Source organism: Poromitra crassiceps (genome assembly GCF_964638095.1).
Source record: "Poromitra crassiceps genome assembly, chromosome: 12".
NCBI lineage: Eukaryota > Metazoa > Chordata > Actinopteri > Beryciformes > Melamphaidae > Poromitra > Poromitra crassiceps.
Window position 1 is genome coordinate 28,634,350 of NC_139632.1, and position 21,486 is coordinate 28,655,835.

General features: G+C 44.5%; 2 pseudogenes across 2 annotated transcripts; both read left to right on the forward strand.

Annotated features, from left to right (window-relative positions):
- Nucleotides 1–3,444: 3,444 nt before the first annotated feature.
- Nucleotides 3,445–5,295, forward strand: LOC310786139 (rab proteins geranylgeranyltransferase component A 1 pseudogene; annotated as a pseudogene). Its single transcript has one exon. The product of its transcript is annotated as a rab proteins geranylgeranyltransferase component A 1 pseudogene (transcript).
- A 1,872-nt stretch (nt 5,296–7,167) lies between these two features.
- LOC310786140 (rab proteins geranylgeranyltransferase component A 1 pseudogene) lies at nt 7,168–9,018 on the forward strand (annotated as a pseudogene). Its single transcript has one exon. The product of its transcript is annotated as a rab proteins geranylgeranyltransferase component A 1 pseudogene (transcript).
- Nucleotides 9,019–21,486: the final 12,468 nt, after the last annotated feature.

The following is a 21,486-nucleotide window of genomic DNA, read 5'->3' on the forward strand; positions in this document are numbered from 1 at the left end:
ACGGTAAAGCCGGCCTTTAATAATACAGTAATAATGTTACCATGGCATGTACACATTACAGTAGTAGGCTACTTAATAATACAGTTATAATGTTACCATGGCATGTACACATTACAGTAGTAGGCTACTTAATAATACAGTTATAATGATACCATGGCATGTACACATTACAGTAGTAGGCTACTTAATAATACAGTTATAATGATACCATGGCATCTACACATTACAGTAGTAGGCTACTTAATAATACAGTTATAATGATACCATGGCATGTACACATTACAGTAGTAGGCTACTTAATAATACAGTTATAATGATACCATGGCATGTACACATTACAGTAGTAGGCTACTTAATAATACAGTAATAATGTTACCATGGCATGTCCACATTACAGTAGTAGGCTACTTAATAATAGAGTAATAATAATACAGTAATTAAAATGGTTGCAACACATTCTCATTGACCAGGCCGTCTAATTACTCTGCTTTGTTATGACCATTGCCCCGCCTCGGAGGAGTCACTGACCACTGACTCGGTCCGGTAGCGAGTTGCCGGAGGCTCGCTGCTACCAGCCCGGTTCAACTCGGTAACGCCACGCTCCCAATCGCCGATTAAGTGTAGGCAAGCAAAACACCTTGGTTGGGTTTAGGCAACAAAAGCTTTGTCTGATGGTATAGCTGAGATAACCAATGCATTTACAGCATATACCCTTGTCTTCAGCATTTTGTTGTCGCTATCACTATTCTTGTCTTTCTTGTAGCCTATTTGTTGTTCAATAAACCGCTGACAGTGTAACCCAGCAAACAGCCGATCTGCGGCATAATACAACGCTTGGCACATTATGCATAGGAATAAAGGCTGTTTAACGGCAAAGTAAAGTGCTGAATTGTCAGAATATAGTGTACATGTAAACTGATATTGATTTGTTTAGGTGGGCCTTCTTTTAGGTGGCTAGATTACGTTCTTGCTCATGGCCCCGTTTAGCACACAGCTCTCTGTGCCTGAGCGGCCGGTCTGCACTTCTCCTAACGAGCGCGAGGGCTCCAATGCACTGTGTAGTACACTGACTGTCTGCAAGTACCTCATAGGACCCCACGTAAAAAAAAAAAAAAAAAAAAATCCAAACTATCCTTTTAAGCAATTTATTCATTTTGAGAGCGAATTGCCCATCAATATGAACACCTTTGTTTATATCTTTTATTTTGTTGCCTGTCAGCTTCGTTAAATGAAGGATCCTGGAGGTTCATACGTAGCTCCAGGATCTGTGAAGAGGCCTGTGATGAAGAGTAATGGTGCATTGTCTCCTGGAGAAACATTTCTCCCTGTTTGTAATTTTCCCCCCAAAACTCAGTAACCCATTCTCATCCATCATGTCACGCAGGCTCCCTGCCTCCTAAAGCAGCAACACACAAGACAAGCAGGCTACTAAACCAAGAAATACAACCTGATTGCAGAAAATGAAGATACATTTTAGAGAATGCAAGAACAATTTTTTTTCTTTCATTTCGAATGGTTAAGGTCATGCATTCACACTTACACAATGTATATTATGATTATATCTGCAATGGGAGAGTAAAGGGAATGAAATGCTCCAGGTCCATTTAATGAAGTTCCAACGGAGGTTCAGTCAGGAAGACTATAATCTGCACTTTACACTTCGTCAGTTCACTTCTTATTTCTCCACCCCGTTCAATTCTGCTCACAGGCTCAAAATAGTGTGACCTTACGAGAAATGCTGAGCAGGTCTTGGACCTCTAAAAGGCAAGCAGGTTCATCAGTTCCACCCGGCCACAATAGCCTGTCAATTTCTGGGCTTCAATTGAATAATCAGCTGTTTGCCTCCTGGTCTCCAACAGCATAGAGTCACATCACCTCTCAACTCCACACACCCCCATTGTAAGCATATCACATTGCTATTCACCCCCATTGTAAACCAATCACATGGCTGCTGTCTTCTTAAATATGCTTCTTTTTACCGCATTCAGCATGCTCAAGTCCTGCACTGTCAGTCTCGCACCCTCCACCTCCCCTTTTCCACCCAGTCTTCACAGACTCCTCAGAGTCATCTGATTCTTCAGTCTGAAGAGTCTAATCAGTCAGTCTCAGAAGGAGAGGCATCACCATCACCACAACCAGTATCTAGACTCTACAGGGGCATATATCTGGCAGCTGCAGCTCTATCTCAATATCTCCCTGTGGTGTCTCCCTAAATTCTAAAAGAGATCAATTTATGTCTGTTGCGTTGTTTTTGTACAGTATTGGCATTAGCTAATAGCTGTTAGCTGTGTTAGCTGTGAGCTACGTTTGCTAACTAAGTGTTAGCCAGGCTCAAAACGCTGTCCATAATAACTTTTAACCAGTTTGAGTCACGCTCTTTCCATAAAGCCCACCAGCTTAGATCTATGTTGGCTAGTTGTTGATATCAGAACAATATTTTGGCTGTAAAATAACGTTTTCCCGGAGATGCAGAGAACTGTCATGGCGGTGACTCTGTTTCCGGTATTTTGCTGTGGACGTGCCGCAATGATTGGCTGGGGGCTGTGAGCTCGCTCCCTTTGTAAGCGAGCATGCGCATTTGAGCAATTTTGCTCGGAAACCTCTCCGATTATAGGTGTGAGATTATATCCATTGTCTGTACTGTGGATTTTAGGATGCTTATGTCTGGAACACTGGACCAAATTAATTTCTCCATGCGGGGTAATAAAGTTGATCTGAATATCTGTATGACATCAGTGATTTATGACTTCACTCATGATGTCACTGACAGCCGAGCCCGTCTGGCCGGGTCGGGTCCCGTCGGGCTCAGGCTGAAACTGAGAACTCTATGCTGTGTGTGTGTGCTGTGTTTGTGTGTGTGTAAGCATGCAGAGTGTGATGTGAGAGAGAATAAAGACAGAGTATCAGTTTAGCCTACTGTAATAAATACATAGACATTAGATTTGTGTGTGTGTGTGTGTGTGTGTGTGTGTGTGTGTGTGTGTGTGTGTGTGTGTGCAGCCTGAGCCCGACCCGGCCTGACCAATTAACATAAATTGTCACCCCTGAAATTTAGAACCCTACACAATTCTATAGTAGAATTGAGTGCGTGATCTCACTGTGTTCACGTGTGACCTTTGTGATCTCACTGTGTTCATGCGTGACTTCTGTGTTCATCAGTGACATCAGTGGTCCACAAAAACAAGCTGTGGCTTCGACGTAGTCAAGTTTGGCCACTAGGGGCTGATGACATCTTCACCGATGACATCACAATTACTCGAGTGACATCACTGATGACATCATCACTGATGACATCATAACTGATGACATCACAATTGCTCAAGTGACATCACTGATGACATTTTCACTGATGACATAACTGATGACATCACTCACTGATGACATCACTGATGACATTACAATTGCTCGGTGTCCCCTAATCAGTCTGACATTGCTAACTACAACATGGCTGCCGAGGAGCTGCCCGAAGACTTTGACGTTATCATTTTGGGCACAGGTCTTGCTGAGTCAGTAGTAGCTGCAGCCTGCGCCCGAGTCGGACAGAGAGTCCTGCACCTCGACAGGGAGAGTTACTATGCCGGCCGCTGGGCGAGCTTCAATTTCAACAGCCTGCTGAGCTGGATCCAGGAGGTCCAGGCGGGGTCACAGCCAGAGGAGCTCCCTGATTGGTCCAGTCTGTTGGAGGAAGGAGAGGAGCTGATCTACCTGTCAAACTCAGACTCTGCCCCCGTCAGGAACCTGCAGGTCTACTGCTACACCAGTGCGGAATACGAGGAGGTGGAAGATGTCAAGAGACCTGCTGCTCCAAACACCACAGAAGAAGAAGCAGGAGGTCACGAAGATGTCACAGAAACAGAAAGTGCAGAGCTGAACACCCAAGAGGAGAAGCAGGTCCAGGAGGAGAAGCAGGTCCAGGAAGAGAAGCAGGTCCATGAGGAGATCCAGGTCCAGGAGGAGAACCAGGATGGAGAGGAATGGAGCGATGGGCAGGAGGGAGGAGGGGAGGAGAGGGTAGATCCATGGGCCAGTCAGCCACGCCCCTCTGCTGACCACAGCCATTCAGAGCCTATCATGAAGATCAGCTATGCTCAGCTGCTGAAAGAAGGATGGCGGTTCAACATCGACCTGGTGTCAAAGCTGATGTATTCTCGTGGCTCATTGGTTGAACTGCTCATCAAATCAAATGTCAGTCGCTATGCAGAGTTCAAGAACGTCACCAGGATACTCACCTATCGCCAAGGAAATGTGGAACAGGTGCCCTGCAGCAGAGCTGACGTGTTTGCCAGCAGACAGCTGTCTGTGGTGGAAAAGAGGAAGTTGATGCATTTCCTGAATTCTTGTCTGGAGGAGACGCAGGAGCATCAAGCCTTCATTGGTCGGCCATATTTGGACTTCCTGCATCACCAGCAGCTTGGTGACAACTTGCAACATTTCCTACTTCACTCCATTGCCATGGCAACAGAAGACACGCCCACAGAGGTGGGGCTTGCATCTACACGCCACTTCCTGCATTGCCTAGGACGCTACGGCAACACGCCCTTCCTGTTTACTCTCTATGGCCTTGGAGAAATACCGCAGTGTTTCTGTAGGATGTCTGCCGTGTTTGGAGGAATCTACTGCCTGAGACACTCAGTCCACTGTCTGCTGGTTGACAAGAACTCCAACAGGTGCAAGGCGGTGATTGATAGCCGAGGACAGCGAATTGGCTGTGGCCATTTTGTTGTGGAGGACGGCTATGTGGGGGCGGAGCGGACACGAACGGCAATGCCCACCAGGTTTATCTCTAGATGTGTTCTGATAACGGATGGTTCCGTCCTGCCCAGTGACTCAGGCCGCCAAGAGGTTTCCATTGTAACGGTTCCTCCAGTAGAGGCAGGGGGTCCGTCAGTCAGACTGGTGGAACTCTGTCCATCCACCATGACCTGCATGCCTGGGACATACCTGGTCCACCTCACCTGTCAGTCACTCGGCTCCGCTCACCACGACCTGTCACCTGTGGTTACCAGGATGTTCCGAATGCCAGAGTCACATGGCCAAGCGGGCCGTCCGTCTGTCCTGTGGTGTTTGTATTTCAACATGGCCGACGGCTCGGGGGTCGAGGTGGAAGGTCACAACCTTCCGTCCAATGTCTACGTGTGCTCCGGTCCGGATGGTGGCCTGGGATACCAGCACTCTGTCAGCCTGGCGGAGTCGATCTTCCAGAAGATTCTTCCTGAAGAAGAGTTTTGTCCTCCGGCTCCAAATCCTAAAGACATCATCTACAATGGAGAGACCATCACCTCTACACAGGAGTAGGAGAGAGAGACTAGCACCACCCACACAGGAGGAGGAGAGACCGTCACCTCCACACAGGATGAGGAGAGAGACCATCACCACTGCAATACTTAATTATTTGTTAAAAATAGATTACACACTGATGATAGTATTTATAAGGAATATTTTTGTTTGTTTTTGTATAATGTATCGCTGTTTAGACAGACATGGCTACTCTACCAGACATGCTATTCACCTTATGTTCAGACCTTACAGTGGGCCAAATTCTTCCGGGTCCTTTTAACACTTCCGGCGGTCACGGCGCAAAATAAGAGTTGTTTTTGGAGCGGACAGTGAAGGGGTCAAATAAAGAACGTAGCCTACTACTTTGAGCCGGTACACAGCAAGCAAGCGAGTATCCACTGTTAGCCAGGTCAGATAACGTTATGGTCGACAATGACGAGCACTTTCTTGTAAAACATACCTGGACTCCAACAAAGATAGCTTCAGATAGTTGTTTCTCCTCCGAGGCAGCGCGACTGATTCTTCAGTCTGAAGAGTCTAATCAGTCAGTCTCAGAAGGACAGGCATCACCATCACCACAACCAGTATCTAGACTCTACAGGGGCATATATCTGGCAGCTGCAGCTCTATCTCAATATCTCCCTGTGGTGTCTCCCTAAATTCTAAAAGAGATCAATTTATGTCTGTTGCGTTGTTTTTGTACAGTATTGGCATTAGCTAATAGCTGTTAGCTGTGTTAGCTGTGAGCTACGTTTGCTAACTAAGTGTTAGCCAGGCTCAAAACGCTGTCCATAATAACTTTTAACCAGTTTGAGTCACGCTCTTTCCATAAAGCCCACCAGCTTAGATCTATGTTGGCTAGTTGTTGATATCAGAACAATATTTTGGCTGTAAAATAACGTTTTCCCGGAGATGCAGAGAACTGTCATGGCGGTGACTCTGTTTCCGGTATTTTGCTGTGGACGTGCCGCAATGATTGGCTGGGGGCTGTGAGCTCGCTCCCTTTGTAAGCGAGCATGCGCATTTGAGCAATTTTGCTCGGAAACCTCTCCGATTATAGGTGTGAGATTATATCCATTGTCTGTACTGTGGATTTTAGGATGCTTATGTCTGGAACACTGGACCAAATTAATTTCTCCATGCGGGGTAATAAAGTTGATCTGAATATCTGTATGACATCAGTGATTTATGACTTCACTCATGATGTCACTGACAGCCGAGCCCGTCTGGCCGGGTCGGGTCCCGTCGGGCTCAGGCTGAAACTGAGAACTCTATGCTGTGTGTGTGTGCTGTGTTTGTGTGTGTGTAAGCATGCAGAGTGTGATGTGAGAGAGAATAAAGACAGAGTATCAGTTTAGCCTACTGTAATAAATACATAGACATTAGATTTGTGTGTGTGTGTGTGTGTGTGTGTGTGTGTGTGTGTGTGTGTGTGTGTGTGTGCAGCCTGAGCCCGACCCGGCCTGACCAATTAACATAAATTGTCACCCCTGAAATTTAGAACCCTACACAATTCTATAGTAGAATTGAGTGCGTGATCTCACTGTGTTCACGTGTGACCTTTGTGATCTCACTGTGTTCATGCGTGACTTCTGTGTTCATCAGTGACATCAGTGGTCCACAAAAACAAGCTGTGGCTTCGACGTAGTCAAGTTTGGCCACTAGGGGCTGATGACATCTTCACCGATGACATCACAATTACTCGAGTGACATCACTGATGACATCATCACTGATGACATCATAACTGATGACATCACAATTGCTCAAGTGACATCACTGATGACATTTTCACTGATGACATAACTGATGACATCACTCACTGATGACATCACTGATGACATTACAATTGCTCGGTGTCCCCTAATCAGTCTGACATTGCTAACTACAACATGGCTGCCGAGGAGCTGCCCGAAGACTTTGACGTTATCATTTTGGGCACAGGTCTTGCTGAGTCAGTAGTAGCTGCAGCCTGCGCCCGAGTCGGACAGAGAGTCCTGCACCTCGACAGGGAGAGTTACTATGCCGGCCGCTGGGCGAGCTTCAATTTCAACAGCCTGCTGAGCTGGATCCAGGAGGTCCAGGCGGGGTCACAGCCAGAGGAGCTCCCTGATTGGTCCAGTCTGTTGGAGGAAGGAGAGGAGCTGATCTACCTGTCAAACTCAGACTCTGCCCCCGTCAGGAACCTGCAGGTCTACTGCTACACCAGTGCGGAATACGAGGAGGTGGAAGATGTCAAGAGACCTGCTGCTCCAAACACCACAGAAGAAGAAGCAGGAGGTCACGAAGATGTCACAGAAACAGAAAGTGCAGAGCTGAACACCCAAGAGGAGAAGCAGGTCCAGGAGGAGAAGCAGGTCCAGGAAGAGAAGCAGGTCCATGAGGAGATCCAGGTCCAGGAGGAGAACCAGGATGGAGAGGAATGGAGCGATGGGCAGGAGGGAGGAGGGGAGGAGAGGGTAGATCCATGGGCCAGTCAGCCACGCCCCTCTGCTGACCACAGCCATTCAGAGCCTATCATGAAGATCAGCTATGCTCAGCTGCTGAAAGAAGGATGGCGGTTCAACATCGACCTGGTGTCAAAGCTGATGTATTCTCGTGGCTCATTGGTTGAACTGCTCATCAAATCAAATGTCAGTCGCTATGCAGAGTTCAAGAACGTCACCAGGATACTCACCTATCGCCAAGGAAATGTGGAACAGGTGCCCTGCAGCAGAGCTGACGTGTTTGCCAGCAGACAGCTGTCTGTGGTGGAAAAGAGGAAGTTGATGCATTTCCTGAATTCTTGTCTGGAGGAGACGCAGGAGCATCAAGCCTTCATTGGTCGGCCATATTTGGACTTCCTGCATCACCAGCAGCTTGGTGACAACTTGCAACATTTCCTACTTCACTCCATTGCCATGGCAACAGAAGACACGCCCACAGAGGTGGGGCTTGCATCTACACGCCACTTCCTGCATTGCCTAGGACGCTACGGCAACACGCCCTTCCTGTTTACTCTCTATGGCCTTGGAGAAATACCGCAGTGTTTCTGTAGGATGTCTGCCGTGTTTGGAGGAATCTACTGCCTGAGACACTCAGTCCACTGTCTGCTGGTTGACAAGAACTCCAACAGGTGCAAGGCGGTGATTGATAGCCGAGGACAGCGAATTGGCTGTGGCCATTTTGTTGTGGAGGACGGCTATGTGGGGGCGGAGCGGACACGAACGGCAATGCCCACCAGGTTTATCTCTAGATGTGTTCTGATAACGGATGGTTCCGTCCTGCCCAGTGACTCAGGCCGCCAAGAGGTTTCCATTGTAACGGTTCCTCCAGTAGAGGCAGGGGGTCCGTCAGTCAGACTGGTGGAACTCTGTCCATCCACCATGACCTGCATGCCTGGGACATACCTGGTCCACCTCACCTGTCAGTCACTCGGCTCCGCTCACCACGACCTGTCACCTGTGGTTACCAGGATGTTCCGAATGCCAGAGTCACATGGCCAAGCGGGCCGTCCGTCTGTCCTGTGGTGTTTGTATTTCAACATGGCCGACGGCTCGGGGGTCGAGGTGGAAGGTCACAACCTTCCGTCCAATGTCTACGTGTGCTCCGGTCCGGATGGTGGCCTGGGATACCAGCACTCTGTCAGCCTGGCGGAGTCGATCTTCCAGAAGATTCTTCCTGAAGAAGAGTTTTGTCCTCCGGCTCCAAATCCTAAAGACATCATCTACAATGGAGAGACCATCACCTCTACACAGGAGTAGGAGAGAGAGACTAGCACCACCCACACAGGAGGAGGAGAGACCGTCACCTCCACACAGGATGAGGAGAGAGACCATCACCACTGCAATACTTAATTATTTGTTAAAAATAGATTACACACTGATGATAGTATTTATAAGGAATATTTTTGTTTGTTTTTGTATAATGTATCGCTGTTTAGACAGACATGGCTACTCTACCAGACATGCTATTCACCTTATGTTCAGACCTTACAGTGGGCCAAATTCTTCCGGGTCCTTTTAACACTTCCGGCGGTCACGGCGCAAAATAAGAGTTGTTTTTGGAGCGGACAGTGAAGGGGTAAAATAAAGAACGTAGCCTACTACTTTGAGCCGGTACACAGCAAGCAAGCGAGTATCCACTGTTAGCCAGGTCAGATAACGTTATGGTCGACAATGACGAGCACTTTCTTGTAAAACATACCTGGACTCCAACAAAGAAAGCTTCAGATAGTTGTTTCTCCTCCGAGGCAGCGCGAGCCACTAACGTCAATAAGACCCGCAGACGTTAACGTAATTCCCTGGAATGCGAGACTTAACGAGCCAGTTACATGGCGTTGCATTCTTAGACATTGCCGTTTGCTTTTATTTGGTATGTTACATACAATTGGCTAAATTATTAGTTAATTCAGAGTTAGATGATATTGGAGCAGCGCAGCCATTTTTTATTTTGTTTTATTATTATTTTTAGCCGGAAGTTTTGATATGGCCACACAACCGGGTCAAATGGGCGTGGCTACATAAGGTGAATAGCAGGACATTTTACAGTACCATTTCACAGTAAATTTGACTGTGTGTGTGTCTGTGTGTGTGTGTGTGTGTGTGTTCAAGTCTGCACGTTGGCTGGGGACAGACGTGTGTGTGTGTGTGTGGCTGGGGACGCCACGGTGTGTTCTGTTACAGCAGGCGGGTTGAGGCCATTGCGGTGTGCTCTTGTGTCCCGTTCCCCTCTATGCGCTGTGCGCTTAGAGGGAGGGATGATGCGGTTGCTTCAGCTGTCTCTACAGCGGGTGTTGTGCCGGGCTGTGACAAGTCCTTGTGTTGCTTCTCAAGTCTGGGCGGCTGGTCCTCCACAGGCCCAGGCTTGTCTTCTGCTAGCCCAGTCCTTTGCTAAGGCTGGCAGCTTACAGGCCTCTCTGCCTCGTGTTGGCAGATCGTCTAGTACAATTTGCATTAATTTCCAAATGTGTTAGCAATTTAACTGATGTTCTTATTCAGAGTGATTCACAGTGAGTAACATCTTGCTCATGCTCAGGGATCCTGATGCATGCAGGACAAGGCTGTTTATAATAATGGATACAAATTAAATGTTGTGGCCTTAGGTTTATGAAGAACAATCTCTCTAATGACTATGCCACTTTGAATTGCTTTCCTTAGGGCAAATGAGAACATTCATCATCTATTCAGGGGTGTCAAACTCAATTTAATCCCGGGCGACATCAGCATTATGGTTGCCCTCAAAGGGCCGGTTGTAAATGTAACACTAGCCTACTTGTTTTCACATAGCCTAATTGCCTCTGATTCTATTATTGGTTTTAGTAATAACTTAAGAATTAATAATAGCTCTGAAAGCAGAATTATAGGAACAAATAATAAGTTAGTACAACTCATTTATTACACAATTTATATAAAAAAAAAGTAATAAAGTCAACATAACAATATGCTTTGTTTCTGTAGCATTGATGCTCGACGACTGCTGTATTTGAAGTTATCTGTGAGTTAGGGAAAATGTTTGGCTCAGACGAAGAATGACAGGTTTCAGGGCTTTTAACTTTCATTGTAGCTCTGCTACATATGACAATAAAGTTCACTTGATCCTTGAGATTGTTGTTGAGTCTGAGCCTGAGTCTGGAGCAAATCAACACTAAATCACATAGGGCAGAAAACAAAGCAAATCAACACTAATCACATAGGGCAGAAAATTTTAAACTGATGGAGAACACCTGATGTGACATCACTGATTAAGGCGTGGCCAGAAGCACAACATGCTTGAAAGTTTCAATCCATAGCAGAGTAATGATCGATCAGCCCTATGTGATTTAGTGCTGCTTTACCATTAAAGGGCCATTATAGTTGGAATGGCAACAACATCAACCAAACTTGTCTCCTCCTACACAATTCCCTGGATTTGGAGTCTCTTGAAATTCCAATGTGCAGTTTGCCCCTCTCCCAGAGAGAGAGAGAGAGTATAGACCTGAAAGTGAGTTTTGATGATCACATGGCGAAGTAATCGTCAGGTCATTGGTATTGATCAACAACTCCATCAACTCCCCCCAGTTGTATTATAGATATTTTGTGCTACAGTATATGGGGTGGTGACAGTCTTACTAATGGCTCCTTATGGTTGGCAAGTGAGTCAGAGTTTGAGTGCAAGGCATCAGAGCTTGATCAAAGTCACACAGTGGGCCCTATTCTCCCACAGGCCTTAGGCGCAAAAACTGGCGTTAAACGCAAAAAAACGTGCCTTGCGCCTGCCTCGGGAAGATAGCAACATGGCTTTAGGCCCCGAAATGCGCTTTACGCCAAACAGGCGTGGCGCAGTGCCAGAATAGGCCAGAATGGGCGTTTCGGCCTTAAATACCGGCCTAACGATATCTTCCGCCCTGGCGTTAATTTAGCGCTTAGCGCTTTCCAAAACCAGGCCTATTCAGTGCGCCGGTTGCACGGAGCTGTCCTCTGCCATCTCACTCTCTGTCCCCTCTCTCTCTGTGTCACTCCCTCTCTCTTGCTCATCAGACAGGCACAATGACTGATGGAAAAAAAGTTTGCCGGTTCTATTATTGTGCGTAATTGCGCGGACTCTCCTCTGCCATCTCACTCTGTCCCTGCTCTCTCTCTCTCTCTCACTCCCTCGCGCATCAGACAGCAGACAGGTACAAAGCCACACATGTGAAATCTCCCAGCATGCATTGGGCTAATACATTTCGATAATAAATAGCATCCAAATTAGCCTAAATAGATAGAAAGGTAGATAGAAATAATGTGTAATGTTAACACAACATGCAATTGTAGAACATTTCAATATTGGACAAAATAAAATCGCGAAATCAAAACACAACCCTATGTGAAACATATATGTCATCCTGGGGCTATATATATCCCTTGCAGATTTAACGTGATTTAGATAAGTGACAGCGTAATGCGGTTCTACTGTCATGTCCTATACTGTGATGTCCGCTCCAATAAATTGGCCCTACTTCACATTTAGTTTTACAATAAAAACACATTTCTGCAATGACTTTACATAAGGTAGGCTATATTTATGTGCATCATCCTACCTGTGCAGCAGGGGAGAGAAAACAATATCATTCTGGACAAACTTTCACCAATCTAATCTCATCATGACATAGGGATAGGCTATTTTTTCTAGCCAATGTTGGTTCCAACATGAAACATCAGTACAACATACAATCAGTAAATAATAATTACCGTAAATTCCGCACTATAAGCCGCACCGGAGTATAAGCCGCACCTGCAAAGTTGACTGTTTTTTACATATATAAGCCGCACCGGACTATAAGCTGCGGGTGTTTTAATGGTATTTTTTTTTATTTTTTTTATTTAATGTTTAATTACCATATGTAAGGGTTCATGCACAGAGGGGATTGTCGGGAAAGAGATGGCTGTTTGAGGAAGCTCCCATTTATTAACATTTCAACAAAACAACATAACACCACCTGTGTTTCTTTTTTACAGTGCACACAGTGTCATACAGTGTCATACAGTGTGGTGAAAAGAGGGCAAGAGAGGAAATTAAAACAGAAGTGGATTTATAGTTAGAAAGAGTGCTAAAGAAGAGAGAATTCCGTTTTTTTTTTCTGAAAAAATCCATAGATAAGCCGCACCGTTATATAAGCCGCAGGGGCCAAAAAAGGCCAAAAAACGGGAAAAAAGCCGCGGCTTATAGTCCGGAATTTACGGTATATATCAATCAAGCAATCTGATTGGCTCACAGCTGTGAGCCAGAGGGGCTCAGGTCCAAACAGTGATTTAAGACATTTAAATATAATAATAATCATCATCATCATCATCATCATCATCATCATCATTTTCATATAGCCATACTTGGTAACCCTTTTATAAAAGCAATAGATCACTTCAGACCGTGATACAGTTGTCGGAGCTAATGGAATTTCACAGCAGAGTATGCTTATTATACCACACCTAACGGTGTTTTCAACCCTTACTGTAGGTGTGGTATAATAAGCATATACCATGGCCTGTAGTCATCTATTGCTTAAATATACAATACAGGACCCACAGCACAGCACAGTAAACATAACATACATTCCACAATGTTTCATGGTCTCAATAATAAATACATGAATATGAAACATCATAGACACAGCATAGACATAATGGAATTGTCAGAGGGAGTTCAGAGTTCATATGGCAGTTGGAAAGAAGCTGTTTTTAAAACGTGTTGTTTTGGTGTGCAGTGAACTGTAGCGCCTGCCAGAGGGCAACAGCAAAACATGGTGTGCTGGAGAGTGGGGTCAGAAAGTATTGCCTTGCCCTTTACAATGTCCATTTGTGATGAAGTGATTTGATTCATACAACTCAGAGATTCCAAGATGGTTACGTGAAAACAAACCGGGTGCCCGCCCGTAGCTGCTTAAGCTGATTGGTGCAAAACCACTGGTGTTTCGGATTCAAACCAATAGATTGGAGCATGGCAAGATGGATCTGTCGTGTGATCGTGATCTCATGATCTCGCGTGAATCCACCTTCCTCACAAGGTTAGTGATGGATATGATTTCGCCGGTTTTCGGGTGTGGCTTGCGTCTGAAGTCGATGAGTTCTTGAGTGCAAGGTTATTAAGTCTGTGCACCAGGTAAGTGCTTGCCTTGGTTTATCTATGTGCATATTGATGGGGCTGAAGTGGGATGTGAGATGGCTTGTGTAGACAGAGAATATAACCAAGGTGAGAAGACGCCTTGGGGTGCTGCTGTCCTGTGCTGAGGTACAAAGGGTAAGATGTAAGTCGTGTTTGGAATGGTTCACTCATTCACTCACTATTCCCTATGTTGTGTTTATCATATAGTGAACTCTAGGTATTTTATAGTGGGCTACTGTATATAGTGAATCAAAATAACAGTTGAGAATTCGGACACTAGTAAAAAAAAAAAATGCCGAACACACTATATAGGCCTATTATTATTATATAGTGTTACATAGTGTTATTTCTGTAATAGGGAACATTTTCTAACAGGGCTGTGGTGTTTATCTTTACCCTCTGTTGCCTGTTCCAGAGGAAGCTGTGGATCCAGTGACAGATGCAGGGATCAATGTTCATGTCCAGTAGTTTAATGAAGAGTTTGACCGGGTTAATTGTATTGAAGGCAGAACTGAAATCTATGTGGGCATAGATGTTGGGGGTCTCCAGGTGTTGCAGTAGTGTGATGGATAGCTGAATGGACTGTATCCTCCGACCTCCACAGACCTGCTCAGCTTTCTAAGCAAACTGATATGGATCCATGAGGATGGTATTTTTGCTATTAGTGATAATTATTCAATTGTCATTTTCCGGCAGCCCAAAAGAGACGCAGAAAGATCAGGCAGTAATTGCAATTTAGAATCCAACGCCAGATATTGATCTGTGTGGGACGTCACCTCTGTGACTCATCTTCGAGATCTCGGGGAGCTCCCCGCTTGCATCTTTGAACAGTTCACAGTTCACACTTATTAAGCGAGTGCCGAGCCAACGTGATTTGCCTCTGATATGGAGGGGTTTGTCACCGAGCTCCAAAGACAGCATGCCGAGGGCTCGGAGTGCCTAGTCTGAACCAGGCATTAGTCAATGGTATCGATCAAACAAACTGCAGATATTTCATGGTCATTATGTGCTTTGGAGCAGTAAAAATATTTAATATGCCAAAGAGAAGGGTTAGTCTCATTAGCATTATCACTTCAGTAACAAGTCTACAGTCACTAATTAAGATCTCACAGACCGGCTTCAAATTCAGCCCGTGGTCCTTTGCTGCATCCTCCTCTCGCTCTCTGTCCCTTGCTTTCCTGTCTCTCTCTCTGTCCAATAAAGCATAACAATGCAAAAAAGACAAAGAGAGAGATCTCACAGCCTCATTTCCCAACATCTGGAGCTGCCTTTAGGGAGCAAAGGGCAGGAATAAATGCAATTCCAAATGGGTTACATCATTTCATTTATTTAATTTCATGATAGGTGCAAAGTGCTTTCAGGCTGTTTGATCTAGAATATCTTGCTATATGAAAGAAATCCATTACCTTATACCATCTGTCTCTGCAACATTCAGTGACGAGAGCGCATTTCTGCATGAGAGACTGGTATGATGGCTGACAACCCAGAAAGCTTTCATCACAGTCAAAACAATGGAAGGGGTGTCTGTGTGTTGTACTGTATAACATTACCTCCACGTCGGGTTGAACATACTGTAGCAGTAGCTCAAAGCTTTGACTCCCTTTGAAGCCATGCTAACAATGCACTTCACTTCAATATGCCTTCAGTAAAAGCCACCACCTACCAAGATCAAAAAGCATGTCCTATTGTTTTTCATCATACCTACCTGTAAGCTATTGTACTAGTTCCTCATCTGTCCTGTAGCTACCGCACCAAAACATCCAGTTATTATTCGCTAATTAGCTGCTTCTGAGAAGTACAGTGTGACTGGGCAAGGTCAAGCATTCACAATATCTCCGTCTTCGTCTTGTGCCTTTGTGCCTCTTCACGAGATTGCTGCTGCCTGCGCCGTATCCTCACAGCAGTACAAAACACTGAGAGTGCTCTGCTCAAGGTTACCAACAGACTTTTAATGACTTGATGTTGGCATGTTCTCAGTCCTGGTACTCCTGGACCTTAGCGCATCCTTTGACACGATCGATCACAGCATCCTGTTAGAATGAGGCACTAGGTGGGGATAGCCTATCTGGTACAGCTTTAGAATGGATTTCCTCTTACCTGTCGAATAGGAGGTTCTGTGTGAACAACTGTCTCTCTCTCTCTCTCTCTCTCTCTCTCTCTCTATATATATATATATATATCTATCTATATCTATATCTATCTATATATATATCTATATATATATATATATCTATATCTATATATATATATATATATATATATATATATATATATATATATGTGTGTGTGTGTGTGTGTGTGTGTGTGTGTGTGTGTGTGTGTGTGTGTGTGTGTGTGTGTGTGTGTGTGTGTGTGTGTATATACATGTATGTGTATATATGTGTGTGTGTGTATCTTTGAGGACGGGTCTCAAGTCAAGTCTCAAGTCACTGTGTGTGTGACTTAAGTGCGACTCAAGTCCAAGTCCCCATCTCTTATTGGAGACCGTTAGTAAATATGAGCCCTGGGAACGTAGGGAGTATCTTCCCACACTTCTCTGTTGAATAAAACTCCCTAAAATGGCCTTATAAATAAAATGTACCAATGACTGAGTCTACACAATGTCAGTGAAGGCCACCCAACCCGGTCATAGAAGGAGCAGTGATGTATGAGGGCTTTACAATGTGTGATGAATATCAATGCCCCATGATTTAAAACAAGGCCAGGTCGAAACCTGGCAATAAACCGGTGCATGGTATCGTCACCCATTTTTTCCATAGGTGGGTTGTGTCATTTTAGATAGTTATTATCATGCTAATGCCTGTGCAAGTGGTCATTTTTCTGATCAGTTTGTTTTTAAGTAGTTATTTGACATATAAAAAGGGATGATTGACAGCTGTGGCAGCCAGTCTCAAGCCGTCATTGGCTGGACAGGCTCTTCACCTTATAGATCTATTTTACATAGAGAAGACACTGCTTGGTAAAACCATGGGTAAAACAAAAGGAAGACACTGCTTGATCTGTCTACCAGACTGTATATCGATGGACCGCAATAAAAAGGACATTGTTTTGAGAAAGGTGCGCAAAGTTGGTTGGGGACTGAAGTAAGTTCAGAAAATAATGTGTTTTATTAGTTACTCCAGATTTCACCAACATTTGTTACAAAATGAATTAAATCATAACGTTAACCAAATGCTACGGAAACATTAGCTAATCAACAGAGCTGCAAAGATCAGTTCATAGGATAATCATTTCCCCCTGTATGACGGTTTGTTACCGAGAGCACCTCAGACTGTGGCTGCTAGGAGCAATCTCCGACAACGAAATTCAGATTTCCGTACAGGCGTCATTTTGATAAACTGATCTCAAAGTGGGAATCTACATGGTTACTTTTGGCGAGACAAAAGATATTACAGTTTAAAATGCCATATTTACAGAGCTAGACTGTATATAAATACACAACGCACTGTGCGCAAATCTAGAAACAACAGCTCTACATAAGAAAGTTCAGAGCGGCGGGGACCTCACAGAGGTCTCTAACTCAACTCAGAATCTGGTTCACTGATCTCATCTGGCAGGATTTCGGCTTCACTCAACCCTGCTGGGCGGAGATAGCCACCCTCAGGAATCCCTTTGTTTTGAGAGTGAACAGCGCATGTGCACAGATCCTCTGGCTGCAGCACTGGGGCGGCGGCGCCCTCTAGTGGCCGGCCGCCATGTGTGGAGCATTGAGCATTGTCGTGCGTAAAGTAGTGCATAATGTGTCCTGGCGACATGCGGGAACATAGGGCCCCTGGTGCATTACCGCACCGGGGCCAAAAATCTAGTGCATGAAGACTGACCAGAAGAATGCATAATATACAACATCAACATAATTTGGTTGTGAGTGCTTCCGTAGCTACTGTAGGCCTGTTTGCTTACATTACATGTTGTGTTTCATGTTTTGCTTTTGTGTTTTAATGCTTCCTTATGTGCTGCTTGTGTGTTCCTGTCTTATTTTTGGCTTTTGATTCTGTGATTTACCACTGTATGCTTTGACCTATATGCTTTTAATATTTGATTGTGTGTCTGGTTGAAACTGTATTGCTGCTATCTTGGCCAGGGCTCCATCAAAAAAGAGATCTCAATGGGACTCACCTGGTTAAATAAAGGTTTAATAATAGTTTAATAATAATAATCCAGTACTGACATAAATGTTGCAGTAATATATGGGAGATTCAGTAGAGGATCTTTGTGTGTATAGTGTGTACTACGGGGCATACGTAGTACACACTGTAAATAACGTATTTTCTGCAACGTAGCGGAGCGGTTCATATCCTCATAATATCATCCATAAATTGCATATACAATTCAATTCTCCTCCGGGCTGCTTCGGGCAGCCTCGGTTTCCTCACCCGGGGTCTGTGAATCCAACTCTCGCCCCAAGTCCCGCTAAAGTTGTGAGTTTCCTGCTGACTCCTTTGTCTACCTCAAGATTCAAGATTCAAGATTCAAGATTCACCTGGCTATTGTCTACCAGGAATCACCACGCACCGGGGCCATTTCTCCCGTGACTCGACTTGTTTACAACAACTACTGAGTAGGCTATCTAATAGGCACCTGGAAGATTTTGTGAAAAATGGCAGAATATTTGAGTTTATCAAGCAGAATAACACTCACAGTAGCAGACATAATAGATCTGTCTCTAGGGCAATTGTGTCATTGCACATAGGACCAGCTCCTTTAGCCAGTCTGCATTCTCAGTGAAAGCAGCACACCTTTGGAATATTCTACCACATACCACATACATGCACATACCAGTACAACGTACAGCAAATTTTATGGCCAATCAGCTGTGTGAGCACGTATAATACTATAAGTCAATCTCTACTTTGCAAGCCCTCCTTGTGTGTTCTACGTAAACCGCTGTATATTATGTGTGTATGGATTGGATTGTATGTTCGTCAGCTTGCTTGAATGTAGTCTGACCTGCCTTTATGCCCTACATGCTTATTCTTGAAATGTTTAGCTCCCCCTTAGAGAATGACTAATTTAACTAATTGGTAGTCTATTGATATACTGTTGTTATTGCTGTACTAACTTGCTTCTACTGTATGCAATGTTTTGCTTTTGTGTATTTGTTTCCTATTAGTGAATGGCCTATGACATCTGGCTGCAGGGACGACAGTTGAAATTTAGCCCTTTGGCTAACACTGGCACATTTACCTTGTGGTTGATTAATGTGTACTGTCCCTGATCCCCAAAAAAAACAAAGAAATAAAATAAATAAATAAAATGTGTCTGATTTCGAGGATATGGATGATGACTTTGAATACGATAGCCGCCCTTATCGATTTGAGCCAGAGTATATGGATGAAGAGCTGATCGAAATTGAAGAGCGGACGAGGAGAGAGAGAGAGGAACAACAGGCCAGGGACGAAGAAGCCGCTGCACGGCCGAGAAGAAATGGTGACTGGTGGTGTTCCTGTGGAACCCTATGCACACAGAGGAGGAATGCCTCTGTTGCAGAGAGTGGGACCTGAGGCCAGATGATGGAGATCTGGATGTCTCTAGAAATGACGATAGTCGATACATCGGACCCCACACAATGCTGTGTCACCATGTCTGAGGATTTCCCCTCTCTGATAAACAGTGGCTGCGGTAGAGACTTTCTTTCGTGTGCCCAAAATAACTTGGGGTGAGAGTTGGATTCACAGACCCTGGATGAGGAAACCAAGGCTGGCCGAAGCTCCCCAAGACTGCCCGAAGCAGCCCGGAGCAGCGATTCACGTTCATTTATGGACGATATTATGAGCATATGAACCGCTACGTTGCAGAAAATACATTATTTGCAGTGTGTATGCCCCTTGGCCCTTTTTGGCCAGTTCCAGGACTCGACTCGGAGCAGAATATCTTCTATGATTGATTGATTGATTGATTGATTGAAACGATTTATTTCAAACAGTTAAAACAATACAAAAAATGAAAAAACCAGTAAACATAACAGTCCAATAGACTTCAGCAAAAGGAAAATACATAAACTCCAACATAAAGAAAAGGCGAACTGTTTGAAAAGGGGCCGGAAGAAGCCTAGGCTTATCGAGTCCTGCCCCCAAATCATTCATAAACAAATGTATACATGCATATACCAACTTCCACGCTCCTCCTCACACGCTCATGTATACACATACATACATACATACATACATACATACATATGTATACAAACTTACCCATACACACACAATATCATAAATCAACCCACATATCCCTATCAATACTTATTCCTAATAATACATTCCAATATTACCCCAATAACCCAATGCTTTGATATTAACTTGTGAGGTACCAATGCATATAAGAATATTTACAATGTACACAACAATTCTATACATAACGTATATTACAATATACATCATGCACACCATATATTATACATTATATACATAATGTATATTACAACATACACCACATACAACACTATAATTCATTACACATACAATAACTTTTATACATATATGTATATAAATGTACAGAATACACATCAAACCAGGCACACACACCCACCACTAACACAGTAATACTCTGCCAAGAAGAAAAAAGGACATTGCCAGAAAAACAACAAAAATCCGAATGAAATGGGGATCCGAATGAAACCAAAGTTATCTGGGTGAGTAAAACACCATATTTTAAGCTGGAAATAAGGTCCGAGGTGTAAAAAACAACGGAATTCAAGAATCATGACATTTCTCAACATGGTAACAGTCGATGGAGAGGAAGGAGAGAAAGAAAAGAAAAGGAGAAGAAAAATGGGGGGTCCTTTATTTAGAAATCAATCTTTGCTACAGTAGATGCGCTTTGTAGGGGTCCCAAATCTCAGAAAAGGTGATGGCTAGCTTTGCCCTTAAGTGAGAATCTGATCTTTTATACACCCAGATACATCAGCAGGTCTCTAACCCAGTGTCTGAACGGTGGAGTGTCAGATGATTTCCAATATAAAAGAATTACCCTTTTTGCAAGAAGCGTAGTTAGGGCAACCGCCCCCCCCGCTGAGGCCCAGACAGGGGCGAGTCTACTAAGACTCCAAATAACGCAATGAACGGAGAGGGTTCAATGTTTGTGCCATGAATTTCAGAAAGGCACTTAAATATCCTGTCCCAGAGCTTAGCCACTAATGGCCCATTTCCATCGCTGGTATTAGCGCGGCCCCACCCAGCTCGACTCACTTTTTCGTCTCATTCCACTGGTCAAAAACCTGGACAGCCCGGGTTGAGTTGGGGTTGAGTCGTGCTAGTTTTTAGTCCCTGCTTTCTCAGGGGTTCTAGGGCTGTGGGCCGGCACCATACGGTGATGTGAAGACACTGCAGACTACTAAAGAGGTTAATTTAGCCTACTTGTATATATTATTTAAAACATTTCCTATATCAAGGCCAGTTAGGCAATGTTTGTACCTGACATGTTTCGACTGCTGTTTCCCACCACTTCAGGTGGGATGAGAAAAAACTCAATATAACCACGCCATAGATGACGTCACACCAACATCACGTGACACCTCTGATGAAGACTGCAGAAACAACAGTCGAAACATGTCAGGTACAAACATTGCCTAACTGGCCTTGATATATGAAATGTTTTAAATAACTGCAGACTACTGA